The sequence below is a fragment of the Anomaloglossus baeobatrachus genome, chromosome 6 (assembly GCF_048569485.1).
Source record: "Anomaloglossus baeobatrachus isolate aAnoBae1 chromosome 6, aAnoBae1.hap1, whole genome shotgun sequence".
Classification (NCBI taxonomy): domain Eukaryota; kingdom Metazoa; phylum Chordata; class Amphibia; order Anura; family Aromobatidae; genus Anomaloglossus; species Anomaloglossus baeobatrachus.
This window is the reverse complement of record NC_134358.1, coordinates 220,040,319-220,054,770: the sequence shown is the minus strand read 5'-3', so window position 1 is coordinate 220,054,770 and position 14,452 is coordinate 220,040,319.

Sequence of the window (14,452 nt, the reverse complement as noted above, 5' to 3'; positions counted from 1 at the left end):
GGTATACCAATTGCTAGTGTATATGCGCATGTACTGTGTCTCTGCTTATGTGTTGTGTTGTGTTGTAGATAAAAACAGTTAAATTGTAAGTTGGTGTGAAGCCTCAGAGATCTCCCTGGAGTTTATACTCAAATGATTTACACCCCCCTGTTGCTGTGCTAGTTATTCAGCATGAGTATTGTAGGTAAATGTGTTCCAGGTTTGCTGTAAAATAGGAATTGGGAAACTCTGAGGCTGACACCCTGACCTACGACCATATCTCATTGTACGGTTTTACTGTGGTAGTCTGGGGGAAGTGACTGCGTACTGTTGTTTATTTTAATCCAAAGTAAGAGGTAGTTAAGCGCAGTCATGAGAGTAATATAAAAAATATATTTTATTGATCAAAAAATATAAAAACACAGGGACATACAGCTTGGGAATTTATTTCAGGAGCTCAGAACAACACGTTTCAAAGTGTAATCTTAATCATGATCAAATGATCATGATTAAGGGGTACTTTGCACGCTGCAACATCGCTAGCCGATGATAGCGATGCCTAGCACGATAGTACCCGCCCCCGTCGCACATGCGATATCTTGTGATAGCTGCCGTAGCAAACATTATCGCTACGGCAGCTTCACATGCACTTACCTGCCCTGCGACGTCGCTCTGGCCGGCGACCCGCCTCCTTCCTAAGGGGACGGGTCGTGCGATGTCACAGCGACGTCAGATGGCAGGCGGCCAATAGAAGCGGAGGGAGAGAGATGAGCGGGACGTAAACATCCCACCCACCTCCTTCCTTCCGCATTGGCGGTGGAGGCAGGTAAGGAGATGTTCCTCGCTCCTGCGGCTTCATACACAGCGATGTGTGCTGCTGCAGGAATGAGGAACAACATCGTATCTCCTATTGGTGCGACATTATGGAAATGTCCGACGCTACACAGATCACCGATTTACGACGCTTTTGCGATCATTTATCGGCGCATCTAGACTTTACACGTTGCGACGTCGTTACCGGTGCCAGATGTGCATCACTTTCAATTTGACCCCGACGATATCGCTTTAGCGATGTCGTAGTGTGTAAAGCGGCCCTAAGTGCGAGTGGACATCTAAATACTGATATGAGAGGACATCTACTACTGATAGTGACACCAAAGAGTGTTTAAGTGACATTATTGATATACTTTATCATTCTCAGTATATATCTGAACGCTGGATCACTAGTTTTTATTTTTATACTGATTTATCATGGACATCTCTGGCTTATTAAAAAGAAATCTTCACAATGGTAATACGGGTGTCCAGCAGCATGTTGTATTGGCTGTGCACAGACTCCGACGTACAGTTACAGCACACATGGTGTTAAACATGTTTCTTTCATTATAAGGAGTCCGGCATGCATTGCTGTATTAAACTTTAAGACTGCTGTGATATACTTCTATTCCCTGCAGCTGTTCTCCTGCATTTTATGAGGGGATTTAGGAATAGGCAGGCTCAAGCAGTTGGTCTAGACAGTGTTGATTTTGTTCTGATGAAATATGAGAGCTCATCTTTCAGCCTCTCCTTTTCTATTTGTGAAATCTACCAGCATGGTTCATTTTGGGGCAAATGTGTTCTAGTTAAGCACAGTTTTGTGGATCTCAAGATTTGTAGATTACTTTATGATTTTAATTTCCTTTGAAGTGGTTTCACGGTGAAAACTTTTCATGCCTTTTTCTCATGTTTGTTAGTTTGGAGATTGGAAGAAAATCAAGCTTTACAATATCGTCAATGCCTTTCTTTAGAGGTAATCATAAGTATATCAGCACACGTCTTACATCTGGAATCCGTAATGTCTGTTTAAAGAAAAAGCCATCTTATATATACTGGTGAACAAAGCAGGAATAAAACTGATTGACTGACAAAATACTCAACCGCTTTGTTATCTTTTTTGTGTATTCTCCAAAGGAATAGTAAAATAAACGTAGAATCATTGTATGATCAGACTGACAGGACATTTATGTAATAGAAAACGACATCTATATTCACTGCTCAAAAAAGATTAAAACTAAATGTAATCTATTTTGATTGGGAATGTGAAACATAAAATGTCTTTAATAAGAAAAAAATCCTAAAAAAAGAAATGTCACCACCAGGAACATTGATTCTACAGAACAACTCTACATCATTGAACATTTGTTGTAGTCAAAACTGGTTCCCCTTCTCAGAATGTCTTATCCAGAAAAATAAGCGTCTCTCTTTGGAGGACCTGTGCTATGTTGCATTGTACTCAATTAATCTCAATAAGCACTTTTCATAGTTTAATTTTACCAGCAGTAGTGGTATAAAAAAAATGAAACAATGACTACTAGTAGAGATGAGACGATCTTTCAAAATTCAAATTCACCAGTTGCGCCAAATTTTCCCAAAACGTTTGATTTGCGCCAAATAAGTTTGCTTCAATCTCAGTACTGGAAAACTTGCAGTTGCTTGGAAAGTACACATGGTTTAGAGTGATTGATAAAGTGATAGAGACAGGATTCCGCATACACACTACAGAAGAGAGTGAGAACGGACCAGTAGTCCTTCCAGTTGAGAAGGGAGAGAGAAAGAACCACGCTTACCATGGGAGATTACACTCTACAGTAGAGAGAAAGGACCCTACTGACCACACAAGCCTATACTCTACAGAAGAGAGAGAACCCCGCTGATTATAAAACTTGCACTTTACAAAAGAGAGAGAAAGGATCTTGTTGACCATCAGAAGTTAGACACTAGAGAGGAAAGAGAGGGCCCAATTGATCATAAGAGCTTATATTCTCCAGGAGAAAGAGAGGACATTGCTGATGCTAAGAGCTTACTCTTTACAAGAAAGTCTTAGTGACTTTGGAGAAGGAAAATGACTCTGTTGTACAACTGTGCTCCATTGGGAACTGCTGATCTTAAATGGCCCAAATACTGATCACTCATTACATTGATGTACTAGGTTTGATAATCCATAAGATATCAAAGCTTCATAGCATTATGGGGAAAATTGCGCTACTAGGCAAAAAAAACCAACCAGTTGCTCATTCTATGATGCTTCAGCCACTGGCTGTCTGAACTTAGCCAGGTATGTCTGAGATTGAAATGATATGGCGGTTCAGAGATATACAAACATTAATAGCCTTCAGGGACCAAACCACACTGCAGACTAGTTGGGCAGGTCAGTCCCTGGCGACTTCTCCCCATCCGCTGCCCTGATTTGTTAGGTCTCTGCCTATATGCACTTGTAAGCAGAAACCTGTCAGTAAAGGGCAGTGGGAGAGTAGAAGCCATCAGGGGCCCACTTGTCTGACTAATTTGCTGCGCTACTCAGTCCCTAGCAGCTATTAAAGTATGCATTTCTCTTTAGCTCTGTAGCCTCACATTTTTTTCTGCCTCATACTGTCCCCTCACAATTCTCTACCACCATACTGTTCCATAACACTTTCCCCCATACTGTCTCTTTAGGTTTTCTCCCCATACCGCCCTCCATACTTTTTCTAACCTTCATATTTTACCAACCGATATAGTCCCCTCACATTATTCTTATCATCTTATCTCCCAAACTTCCTCGCATATTGTAACACTCGATTCCAATGTAGTGGCAGTGAGCGGGATTAGTGGACCTGCTGGATCACAGGAGGGACTCGGGCTTACCCTTTAGTAGCATGGGCTTAATTAAGTGCCCACCACGAGGCAGACGCCAGGTACCACTCCTAGTGCAGTAACCAAGACTGTGGCAGCTGACCTCTATGATACGTGACGGACTCAGGTACAGGCAGGATGACTGAGGCAAGTTAGAAAGGCGAGTACGGACATGTATGGTGGATATGACAGGGACAGGTAGGTATGGGTAGGCAGGTACTGGAGACGGACACAGGGATGACAGGACAGAAGCTCAGGACCTGACAACTAGCTAGGTAGCAGACTGACTGACTAACTGAAGATGTTGCTCAGGCACCTCCCCTTATGAGAGGATGCCTTATATATACTGTGCCTCTTAGTCATAGGTTGAGAGGCATTTCCTGGAAATAGCAAGCAGACCCTTTAAGTGGAGGGCCAGTGTGTGCGCATGTGTCTCAGGTGCACTCCCAGGAACCTTGTGCAGCATGTACAGGGCCCAAGAGGGGAAGGAGGCAGCAGCACACATGGATGGCCGGGGGAGTGTGGGGGAGGACACGACCTGGCCGGGGTAGTAAATAAGTTGGTGTCTCTGCAGAGACGCTGGTGCTACACACATCCCTTCACACCTTTCTTCCCCTGATACTGTCCCCTCACAATTTTCCCCACCATACTGCCACTCAAACGTTCCCACCATTCTGTCCGCTCACACTTCTCCCCTAAACTGTCAAATCAAACTTCCTCCATACTGTATCATCACACTGCCCCCAATACTGAACCATCATTTTATACACCTCCATACAGTCCCTCACACCGTTCTCACCCAAACAGTTCCCTCACATTTTTATCCCACATGGTCTCATCACACTATTTTCCCTTAATATTGTCTTCTCAAGCTTCCCCCATACTAAACCCTCACACTTTTACCCTCCATACTGTCCTCTCAAACTTTTCTCCTCCTATACTGTTCCCTCACACTTTCTCCCCCATACTGTTCCTTCACAATTTACTCCCTCCACACCTGTCTCCTAACACTTTTCTCTCCCATGCTATTCATCATACTTTTCTCCCCACATACTGTCACCACCCACTCCCCATCCATACTGACTTCTTACACTTCGGCGTAAACCCGCTGTCATCCGGCTCAATGCTACTGTCTGTATCCTCTCTTCCTGCTTCCATGAACACACTATGGCTGCTGTTTTTATATAACTGGATTACTAAGAAAAAAACATTTATGATTGAAGTGTGCCGCTATTCTTCTGTGTTCCTGGATTACCGCTTTACTCATTTCTGGGTTTGACAAGCAGAGTAGCTCCAGTGTCATCTAAAAAATCCTACAGAGCAGTCGGAATCATGGTTAGTGAGACCCACATCAGCTGGGTAGAGGTGTGCCGCCCCCGTGCTAGCAGCCGAGCTGCTCGGATCTGGATCCGCGGTGGCTCGAGGGGTCTCCAGACCCCGGGGTCATGCGGCCACTCAAATGAGGGGAGTATTTTCTGGGGATTATAGAGTTTGTGACACAACCCGTATGTGGTAATTGGAGTACCACCGCTGCAGTTGGGAGTACCCGTGGATGATGGAATGGGGCAGCCAGGTGTTGTGACCCTCCATGGGTAGGGGGAATACCACGGGGACTCAGTGATAGAGTGGGGGAGTGCCGTTGGGTGCGAAGGGGTCACTTACGTACCCACTCAGTCCATTAAGCTGACACCGACAACTGGATAAACCAAAGTTCTGGATACCGCTGCTGCTGAGGGGAGCTAGTTCGGATCCCTTCCCCAATGGTGCTGCATGGTAATCCGTGAGCTGTCTCCTGGCACTAGGTTTACTTGTCTGTTGATCCCGGTAGTATGGAACTTGCCGGGTCCCGCTCCCTACTATGGCTAAAGCGGGCTTTACACGCTACGATATCGTTAATGAATTATCGTAGGGTTCACGGTGTTTGTGACGCACATCCGGCGACATTAATGATATCGCAGTGTGTGACACTTATGAGCAACCTTAAACGATCGCAAAAGCGGTCAAAATCGTTTGCCGCGGAGAGGTCGTCCTGAAACAAAAAATCGTTTTCTCCTTATTAGCGATGTTGTTCGTCGTTCCTGCGGCACCACACATCGCTGTGTGTGACACCGCAGGAGCGACGAACATCTCCTTACCTGCCTCCACCGGCAATGCGGAAGGAAGGAGGTGGCCGAGATATTACGTCCCGCTCATCTCCGCCCCTCCACTTCTATAGGACGCCTGCCGTGTGACGTCGCTGTGACGCCGCACGAACCGCCCCCTTAGAAAGGAGGCGGTTCGCCGGCCAGAGCGACATCGCAAGGAAGGTAAGTCCGTGTGACGGTGACGGGATTAAGCGAGGTTGTGCAGTACGGGCAGTGATTTGCCCGTGTTGCACAACCGACGGGGGCGGGTACGATCACTTACGTGTGGGAGCTTGCGCTCAGGGTTCACGCTTGGGATTTTCTGGACCGTTTGAGTGGAAAGTCCTATCCCCCTCGTTGCGCTAGTACCCCAATTTTGGAGCAGGTGGAGAGCGGATCTTGAAGGCTCCGTTCTCGTCGGGTAAATTGTCAGGTTGCCTGAAGCTACTCCCTGACCTAGGGTCCACGTACCCCGTCCCAGCCCGGTGATGGTGCAAGTCCGCCAGCTGTCCTCCTCGACAGTTCCGTGCCCCTTGCCACGATCCCCTGCGATCGGGGGTCCAGCTCTTCTAGGCCCAGACCACCGTCTGCCACCTAGATAACTTAATAGGAGCCCAGATCCTGACCTCTTCTTCACTTCCAAACTACAACTCTCCTTCTCCTGACACTCCTGACCTCCCCTAACCAACCCCCCAAGTGGGCGACCCTATTCCACTCAGGCCGTCCACTGGTGTGTCTGGTGGGTGTGGTGCAGTGTGCACCTAGGATTTTGATTAGCTGATGTAGGCAACACCATGTAGTTGGGGACCCATAACCAAGTAGGAGGTGGATATTGCACGGGAGGGCAAAATGTGCAATACCCTGTGATGAACTGATAGTCCAGGGGCGTCACAATGCCACATGTGTTGTACTACTTTCTGTAACGCCTGCCTGGATCCACAGACTCAGACTGGCTGTAATGTACAGGCTAGAGGGAAGCAACTCAGCAAGCAGGACCCCTAGAACCCTGAAACCCTTTAACCCCTATACAAGGATTTGGAATTACACAGGGCCCCGGTAATCACTACCTGTGGAAGGCTGCAGTCTGATGAGAGTAGTAGTCAGGAAGGTCAAACCAGGAATTGCAGAACAAGGAGGGAATCAGGCAGGCAAGGACGTAATCAGCAAACCAAGCAGAGGTCAAATCCGGGATTGGCAGTGAGATACAGAAATGGCAGGCAGAAGGGTAGTCAGAAAACAAGCAGAAGTCCAAACACAGGGGTCACAAAGCAAAACAGGGAGGGAGCCAGGTAACATGAAAACAGAACTGTCTCTGGCAGTAGTTCGCAGACAGTCGGAGAATAAAGAAGGGTGTGGTGTCTTCCCATTGGTTGTAGCTAAATGATTCTAATTTCAGCTGGAAGACACACGCCACCGACATCAGCCAGTGGTACTGCAGATCCCAAGGAAACCCAGCCCAGTGGATGAGCGAAGCCTGCGTCCACCAGAGTCGCTGGCATAGACTCCTCTCCCATAACCAGCACTATCCATGACAGGAACACGGCATCGCCTGGTGACGAAGTAGAAGTCTCTGGAGCGGACTCCGGTGGTGACGTAACACTTTCTTGTTGAACATTACCCTCCATACTTTCCTCTCCCACTTTTCACACTCATACTATCCCTTCATGCTTTTCTCCCCATGCTGTTTTGTCACACTTTTCTCAACTCATTCTGTCCCCTCACACTCCTCCAAACTATTTCCTAACATTTTGTCCCCCCCATACTACCCTCTCACACTTTCCTCCCATACTGTGACCTCACACTTTTCACCATACTGTCCCTCATACTTTTCACCTCCTCACAATTCCTTCCCATTTACCCTCACACTAGTCTCTCAACTCCTCCAATAAGCTCCTCTGTATCTTTAGCTCTATTGGAGCGCTTACCTTATCACAGACCATTCTCCACCTCTGCAGTGCCGAAATGATCTAAGCAGCACAATCAAGTGATCACGTCACCTAATCATGTTGCTGATGTTGCCATCATCCCAAAAGTGGTCAGGGTTTCAATTGTACTTACCTCAAATTGACGTGAGTATGATTTGATGCAGGAAGGAGTCATTGCACATGTTCTTTGAGCCAACTGTCAGTGTGAAAACTGGCTTGGAGAACAGCTAAATACTACTCCTGGGGAATGTTAAAATGTCCGAGTGACACCTCAGCATTCACCTTTTACAATATACTGCTCATTTGCTTGTTATCTGCATGCAGTGAGCTCCAATGGAGAAAGCTGACATAGGTGTCTGATATGCTCCTTCACCTGCGGCCAATGTGTAGTACGGTTAAAATATATTTTAATGTTGTAACTACCTCAAAATGAAAAAAGAATGTTACAGGTCAACCAAAACTTCACAAAATCCATTGCATTTTGTGGCAATTATGCATAACATATAACGCATACCAACCTGATGGGCCTTAAGGACCTTTTTTTTTACTTTGCTTGGGTGAATAGGGTCCTATAGATACATTTGACATAAGCATTGGGAGCTCTATGGGTAATGGTAAATATAGCAAATTAGCATGGCAAAGAGCATTCTATTTATGTTATGGTGTGTGTCTTGGGGAGGGATGCACAATTTAGCCTTCTCTAGCCATGACACTAAAGTAGCTTGTCCGATCTCTGCATGTCACCTAAAGTCCTTCTACACGTCTAGCCTCAGAAATCTGGCAATGGAGTACTGCTATTATCAATGCAGTATCTATTGTAAAAACTGTGGCCCTTTCAGGAATAAGGTGCCTACATAACTTCCCTATTTCCGACCTTTAACCCCTTCACCCTCAGGCCATTTTCCCTTTTTCATTTTCGCTTTTTCCTCCCCTTCTTCCGAGAGCCGTAACTTTTCTATTTTTTCGTCAATACTGCCACATCAGAGTTTATGTTTTGCAAGACGAGTTGCACTTTTGAATGAAATCATTAGTTTTAACATATAGTGTACTGGAAAACAGGAAACAAATTCCAAACGTGTAGAAATAGTGAAAAAAGTGAAATTCCACAAGGATTTTGTATTTCTTTTATTCACCATGTTCACTGTATAATACAACTGACATGTGAGTATAATGCCACATGTTGGTGCGAGTTCGTAGATACCAAAAATGTATACTTTTAAGGCCACTTTACACACAGAGATAAATCTGTGGCAGATCTGTGGTAGATCTGTGGTAGATCTGTGGTTGTAGTGAAATTGTGGACAATCAGTGCCAGGTTTGTGGCTGTATACAAATGGAACAATATGTCCATGATTTCTCTGCAACCACAGATCTGCCAAAGATTTATCTCTGCATGTAAAGTGGCCTTTACTGTTATCTAAGTGGTGAAAAAAATTCAGAAGTTTGTCCGAAAAAAGAACTGCGCTTTTGTCGCCATTTTCCGAGCCTGTTCTCATTTTTCAGGATCTGGAGCTTAGTGACCGCTTATGTTTTGCATCTTGAGCTGACGTTTTAAATTATATTAATTTTGTGTGGATGCAATTTTTTTTATTTTTCATATTTTTTAAAACTTTTTTTTACATTTTTAATAGATTTTACTAGTCCCCCTGGAGGACATTATGACTACAGTGTCTGATCGCTTGTCCTGATTAGAGCAATGCTGCAGCATCGCTCTGATAAGGACAAATGCTCATCTCCTGTAATTGCCGGTGCCCTGTCGGCTCTCACAGGAAGTGAGTCACAAAGCTGTGGAGAGAAAAGCGCACATAGGGTCTTATCTGGCAAACAATGCAGGCTTAAAAAATGAAAACAGGTACTCACCTATGGAAGTTGTGACAGGCACAACTCCTATGTATGCAGAAAATGGTCAAGCAGCAGCCCCGATAATGCAACAAGGAATCATGAATGGATGAGAGAGTCGGGTTTAACACTGCGCTAAAACCATGAAACCAAACGATGTGATGAATTCTTTGCTATATTTTCTTTATTTAGGCCAAGTCTCGATAGTCACGATAGCATCAGGGCTCATCAGCTAACCCTGTGCTACAATGACAACACATTGGCGCCCCGTGATTGCAGGGAACGGCATGATCCACGCCACTGCCCTTTAAATTGCGCTGTCAGTGTTTGACAGCACAATCCAAGGTGTTAACAGGCAAGGGTGGATCTCCAATCCACCCACGCCTGTTAGCCGCACATGTCTGCTAATTAGATCAGCAGATATGTGCAGGGAATACTGTAGGCTCGCCACTAGAGCATACAGTAACTGGAGGGAGGCAATGAAGGATGTCCTATTACATCCTTGGTCATTAAGGGGCTAATGAATGCTCTTTAAACATGATTGTAATTAATAAATTAATGAAAGAAGACTGAGAGACCAAACTACAGACCAACGAGATCTCAAATTTGGTGCAAACTTTCTTTGAATAAAACAACTTCACACATTTACAACACATATAGATTCTGAAGCAATGTAAACTTTACTAAACAGGCTTACATGTGGAAAACATCAGAAATGCTTCCTTTACTAAAACTAATATATTAATCCCAGTTTCCCCTATAAATTTAAAGATGAGAGATAAAATCTCACTGTCTGCTCTAGGAATTTTATTAATCTACTACCGGTATTTACGGGATAAATAAAATCTAAACCCTCTGTCCACATCTTACTTATGAAACTGCTCAAAATGTAAATTTAGATGGTTTTCTGGACTGTTGCTAGACAAACAATAAATAATTATGATTCAGGTAATAGGTGTAGTGCAGGACTGGGGTGCCAAAGGCAATCAGTAACCTTGACTCTGGGAGACCATGGTTTGTCTAGAGTCAAAAATTGTCATTTCCTTATTTAAAAATGTACCTCTGTTTCTATATCATAATACACTAGGTAGTTTGTTAAATGAATAATGAGATTCTGATTTTGTTGGTACAATTTAGTATATTGTGCCATATATGGTGGTTGGGAGCCAAAACAGGACAAGGACTCATCAAGGAATTTACCATGGCAAATCACCTGTATAGGTTTTGTTTTTAACATTGTTTTAATCACTCCCCTTTTGATGACAGCTTGACTTGCTAATTTAAATATCAGTATGTGATGTCACAATTAATCAGACCCGTCGAAGCACCGCAGGTGTGCGAAACGATCGTCATCTACACGTGCTGCCTGGTCCTTCCCTCTCCCCTCCCTGCACAGCATGTAACTCCGATGCCTGAATAAAAGGTTTTTTCACACAGCAAACAACCGGTGAGTGCTCATATTTTTTCTTACCTTTTATGCAAGGAATTTACCTGTTCCTCTGAGGACCAGTCCAAACCTGAATAGATGCATTTTTTTTCATTAAATGTGAACCCATACAATTTTGAATTATGACTTCTTTTAACTATGCCATGTGACATATAGTTAAGTCATATGCCTTTTCCCACTTTATCAACCCCCAAAAAAACTTGAAGTTTTGCCGTAATCCACACAATGTCCCACGACAGTCCTGGCTCTGCTACATCTGAACTTGGAAAGAACGAAAGCGTGTCCGATCTCTCTAGGTTCCGGGAAACACTGAAAACGGGGACCTAGCTAGCAGCACTGATGTCACTCAGTTTACCATAGGTCATACCAGGGATCCCAGAATATGACCTCTGGTGACCTGAAGCACTCTGGCTTAAAGTGTGGGACCATGTCCCAAACTCCGCCAGCCCTTTAACACTGACAATGCTGGTAGGGGTCAGGGAGTGCGGGTCAGTCCTGCACTCCCTGACCCCGCTGGCACTGTCACTGTTAAAGGGCTGGTGGGGTGCAGGGCATGGTCCCGCACTTTAAGCTAAACTGCGGTACTCAGGTCACTGGAGGTCATTCCATGGGAACCTGGATAGGACCTCTGGTAAACTGAGTGACTTCACTGCTGCCAGTTGGGTACCGCTTGTCAATGTTTCCTTGAGCCTGCAGAAATTGGACATGTTTTCTGTCTCACAACGGTCCTGGTCTGCTGCATCCCATCCAAGCCTAGAGAGACATCATGTGGATTAGCGGGAACTTCAAGGGTCTTTTTGGGGTTAATAAAGATGGGAAAGATGGTGCTGTAATTTACTTCAAATACAGGATTTTTCTGTGTGATTGTTTTTATTTCTTTTTACTTATAGGATTACTGCTGGGGGGGTCTCATAGACCCTTACTCATCACTAATTCTGGGCTTGATGACAGTTGGGCACTGTCATTAACCACTATTATCCTGATTGCCACTGCACCAGAGCAATCGGAAAGAGCTTGATAAAGTGCTGGAATTGTCGCATCTAATGGATTCAACAATTCCGGAGTGGCTTTAGGCTACTATTCTTAGCCTGGAGGGTCCCAATAACCATGGAACTCCCCAGGCTGAGAATATCAGCCCCCATCTGTTGGGCTTCATCATGGCTGGGTATCAAAATTGGGGTGACCGCATGCCGTTTTTTTAAAAATTATTTATTTAAATAATTAAACAAGAAAAAAAGCTGCACGTGGTTCCTATTATTTTGATACCATAACCTGTAGCCTTATGCTTTATATGTGCTGAGTATCATAATACGGGGGGAACCCTATGCCAAATATTTTATTTATTTATTTTTACTGTACTATACTGACCCTCACATAGCGCCTGTGATTGGAAGCAGTCAGCTGATGCTGTCACTCAGCGTGGGGGCGTGTCTGATTGCAACCAATCACAGGCACCGGTAGGCGGGAAAAGTAGTACATATGCAATGAAGGTAAATTATTGGCGCCGTAAGTGAACGCACTGTCTGAAAGCAGTGCACAGCCGACCCGGGAACTCGGTAAGTACTCCTATTCCCCTATCCCTTCTAACAACATTTTTAATCACCAGATTCTGGTCCCCATAGACTTATATGGGGACTGTAATCTGGCCCGGAACTGTGTTTTAAGAACCAGATAACACAAATCCACTGGTCCCAATTATCTGCGAGTCCACTCATCACCAGTCTCAGAATATGGCAATGCAAAACAAATTCATTTTTCTAAAATATTGTTTTTAGTATGTAAAAGTAGCAAAGCATAAAAAATTATATCAATCTGGTATTGCTATGATCATACTGACCCGAAACATGTTGGTGTTGGTTTTAATTCAGTGTCTGAGAGAATTGGAATAAAAAGTGTTAAAAAAATGCTATCAAAATGGTTACAGAAATTCAGCTCACAAAAAATAGGCCCTCATACAGCCCCATTCATCAAAAAATAAAAAAGTTACAGCTCTCAGAATATGGAAAGGAAAAGATCATATATTTCGGATTATAAGATGCACTTTTCCTTCCCAATAAAATGAGGGGTGCGCCTTAAAATCCGAATATAGCTTACCGAGAGGTGGAGAATTGGCAGAGGGCTGTATGTGCGGCTCTCTGTGCAGGCGGCCAGGTGCTTGTCAGTGCGTGTGGGCGGCTACCTCTCTGTGCCAGCAGCCGGCTGCCTCTCTGTGCGGGTGGTTGGGGGGCCTGCTGGCTGCCACTCTGTGCGTGCGGCCGGCTGGCTGTGCAGACTGCATTGGCTGTGCTTGCAGCTGTGGCTGTGCGGCGGGTGTCCCAGATGGTCTGTCTGCCGTCCGGGCTTCAAATGATGGCGCCCCGAGTCAGCGTGTGTGCAGATGGAGCTCTTGAATGAGAGCTCCATCTGTGCACGTGCCGCTCCGGGTGCCATTTCTTTGAAACCCGGACAACCAACAGAGCATCTGGGACACTCGCCGCACTGGCATGCTCCACCACACAACCACCGCAGCTTCCACTGCCAGCATTGACCCACCTCTGCTGCCAGCACTGACCTGCCGCCACTGCCAGCACTGACCTGCCGCCTCCGCCGTTGCCAGCACTGACCTGCCACCGCTGCCAGCACAGCCTCTTCCTCCTGTGACCCTGCTCCACCACCGCTGCTGCCCCCCTCTGGTAAAATAACACCGAAGTATAAGAAGGACATTATTTCTTTTTTTTCCTTTTTATCTCTAAATTTGGTGTGCGTCTTATAATCCGATGCATCTTATAAAACGAAAGCTACGGTATACTTTTTATAAAAAAAAACATTTTTACTGTGTAATATATAAACAAAACATAAAAACAAATCCTATATCGCTGTAATCGCACCGAGACAAAGAATAAAGTCTTGCTATCACATATACTACACTGTGAATTATGCAAATATAAAAATAAGAACTATTCTTGTATTGTTCTCTATTTTTTTATTCTGTCTCCCAAAAATCAGAATAAGACTTAGGCAGGCTTTGCACATTACGACATCGCAGGTGCGATGTCGGTGGGGTCAAATTGAAAGTGATGCACATCCGGCATCGCAGGCGACATCGTAGTGTGTAAAGCCTAGATGATACGATTAACGAGCGCAAAAGCGTCGTAATCGTATCATCGGTATAGCGTCGGCGTAATCCATAATTACGCTGACGCGACAGTCCGATGTTGTTCCTCGGCAGCACACATCGCTGTGTGTGAAGCCGCAGGAGCGAAGAACATCTCCTACCGGCGTCACCGCAGCTTCCGTAGGATATGCGGAAGGAAGGAGGTGGGCGGGATGTTTACATCCCGCTCATCTCCGCCCCTCCGCTCCTATTGGCCGCCTGCCGTGTGACATCGCAGTGACGCCGTACGACCCGTCCCCTTAATAAGGAGGCGGGTCGCCGGCCAAAGCGACGTCCCAGGACAGGTGAGTTCATGTGAAGCTGCCGTAGCGATAATGTTCGCTACAGCAACTAT